This window comes from Gossypium hirsutum, chromosome D08 (assembly GCF_007990345.1).
Source record: "Gossypium hirsutum isolate 1008001.06 chromosome D08, Gossypium_hirsutum_v2.1, whole genome shotgun sequence".
NCBI lineage: Eukaryota > Viridiplantae > Streptophyta > Magnoliopsida > Malvales > Malvaceae > Gossypium > Gossypium hirsutum.
In genome coordinates this window covers 11,483,378-11,486,104 of record NC_053444.1, presented here as the reverse complement: position 1 = coordinate 11,486,104, position 2,727 = coordinate 11,483,378, and the positions used below count along the sequence as shown (strand labels likewise).

Genomic DNA, 2,727 nt, shown 5'->3' with positions numbered 1-2,727 from the left:
TTGTTAAAGCAGGACCACACTCTTCTCCAAGGATTGAGCCCATCAGGGAGTCCGCACTGTTCTTTTGATTTTGATGCTTCTTTTATTTCTCACTTACCAACATCACTCTGATATTGATGTCGGTGACAGTCTACTTAGTTTCCTCACTTGTCCTTCCGTTACTATTTCTCTGCTCTTAATTTTCCTACTTTTACTTTTTCAAATTTTAACCCTTTCGTTTTTTTTTAACATTTCAATTTATAAGGAATTTTATTATGTTGAATTATGCTACATTTTTTAAATTAAAATAATATATATTTAATTTAAAATTATAACATAATCATTTTCGTTCTGTTTATTTAAAATAGTGGTTAAGAGCTTTACAACTCCAATTTCATAATAAAAAGCCTTAAAAGGTGTGTAATATTGATAAGGTGAGTAATTTTTTTAAAAATAGAATACTACATAATCTAATCTTTAGCAATATTATAAATTAGAATTTAGTTATTAAATTAAAAAATAGATGAACTAATTTCTTGAACTACACCAACAATTGTCGGGTGTAGTTGTAAATAACATTGCACTCTCGAGAGAAAATTCAAAGTTAGAATATTAGAGATAATGTTGTTGGGAGGGTTATTTCTTTCATCACCTCCAAACAAGTCAATATTAGCACTATGGTGCCTAAATGTAATTCATTATTTAAAGAACTATTCAGAGTCCCTAGAGCTCCTTGTAAAGTTTGTTGAAAAATCCATTATCGAACTTGATTAATCACTTTTTGTCGTTCAAATAAATAGCTTTATTTTTTTAATTTTCTAATTATTCCAAAATCTTATAAGTTGAATCAATCAAATTCAATTTTTCTCGCTCTATCTCAGAGTATCTATTCACTCAAACTAATCTGCCTCCATTTCTACTTTTTGTAAGCAAACCAAGCCTTTTCCAGCCGTTCAATAGCCAACCTCGACATAGTTCTTCTGAATTTTGAATAGTATTTAAGATCATCTCTTTTCGATTATCTAATAAACCACTTAATTAAAGTAGATTATATTTCCGTTCATTTTTTTTGTTTCAAAAATTTCATGATCCCTTCTCAAACCAAACATGAACCTTTTGAATTATTTGACTCTCACACTCATTTATTTCTTATTTTTTGGGAATTAATTCCCATATCTTTTTTTTTCTTAATAACCAATTCATGGGGTGGTTGGAGTATTACAAGAGGGACTATAACAAATATGGGTATTTGGAATTATGAAGGTGTGGCCAAAGCACATATTGTGTTTTCTAGCTGATGTTTCTTGGTAGCTATCTGGCATTGGGTATACTAGTATCTAAAAATTTTTGTGATGAGCGCATAGGAAAACCTTCTTTGGATTTGTCTAAGAATTTTAGAATTCATTTATTTCTCTTAAGAGCGGCTTGCTTTGGCTTTGATGCATTTTATGTAACATGATTGTATGGTCTTGAAATATGAGTGTCTAACCCTTATGGACTAACTGGAAAGGTACAATCTATAAATCCAACGAAGGACGTGGAAGGTTTTGGTGTTTTTATTCCGGGAGGAATAGTCTCTCATCATATTGTAGTAGAGACATTGGGCATATTAGTGAGCTTATTCCATCTTAGTTTCTGCTCCCCCAATATTTATGCAGATATATGGATTAAATTCTACCTGTGAAAAGAGCATATGACTCAATCAACAACAAAGCAAGTAACTTCTTTCTTCAATCATATATATATAAAAAAAAAGTGAGATTGGATCTATCAATTTAGTATTTGTGGGAGAGAGACCTAACCATAAAATCATACAGAAGGACCCATTTTAAGCAATGAGGGGTCCCTTGGGCATTAAGAGCCCACCCAATGCCTTTGTTTATAGCAGTGGTAGCAGTATATAGGCCTGAAAAATACATTCCTAATAAAACATGAAAAGGCCCAAACATAATTAACCAAAATTTTGAAGGGCTATACCGAAAGGCCCGCAAAGTTTCGAACTGATAAAATCAAAAAGCCCTACGCCCCTAAACCTAATCCCCGCATAGCTTCCATATAATCTTCCCTTTTGAGTTCATCTTCTCCAGTCGTTGATGGCAACCGATCTTCATTTTTCTAGCGACGATCTTGCTTTTAAGTGAGTTTCGAAAATATCACCTGACTTTATTATTAATGTTTTTTCTTCAAATTTATGAGAATATTTTGGAAATTATCAGTGGATTTGTTTTTGTTTAATTTATTTATTACGATTTGAGGGGAAAAAAAAGCTGATGAGGAGAAGAAATGGGCAAGAGCTGCAACAACAAATAAAGCGCTCCGTGTAGATCCATCTACATGGGTTGTTGTTTGCTTTGATGAATGTGCCAATATGCTAATCTGAGGCTTTTCCTTATTTATTTTCAACTATTATTCTCCTTCGAAGTTGTTCTTCCCCTAAATTTATCAACTTCTTTTAAAATACTCTGATTTACATTTTTTTTGTTCGCCTTGCTATTATTTATCAACTTGGCAATGATTTTATTAGAACCTTTTGAAAAACTTCAAATCTCAAATCACATTAAAATTCAAATGATTCGAGTTATTTGTGATTTTTTGTGTACTGTCGTTAGTCACTTCAGTTTTCATTTACGGATTTAATGGATAGTTTATACTAATTTTAGAGCGGAACAAAAACTTTTAGTGATTAAAATAATAAATCTATTCAAAGTGAGTATCTATTTTTTTAATTTGATTGTAGGATACATCTTA

At 31.4% G+C, this 2,727-nt stretch overlaps 1 long non-coding RNA gene across 3 annotated transcripts; it reads left to right on the top strand.

Moving 5' to 3' along the window:
• Nucleotides 1-1,973: 1,973 nt before the first annotated feature.
• On the top strand, nucleotides 1,974-2,439 carry LOC107913240 (uncharacterized). Of its 3 annotated transcripts, none has more exons than XR_001688437.2 (2): nucleotides 1,974-2,116; nucleotides 2,247-2,439. It is a non-coding gene; the product is annotated as an uncharacterized lncRNA (long non-coding RNA). The 3 variants fall into 3 exon arrangements; XR_005917507.1 differs by having other exon boundaries at nucleotides 2,235-2,439; XR_005917508.1 differs by having other exon boundaries at nucleotides 2,196-2,439.
• The last annotated feature ends 288 nt before the right edge of the window (nucleotides 2,440-2,727 follow it).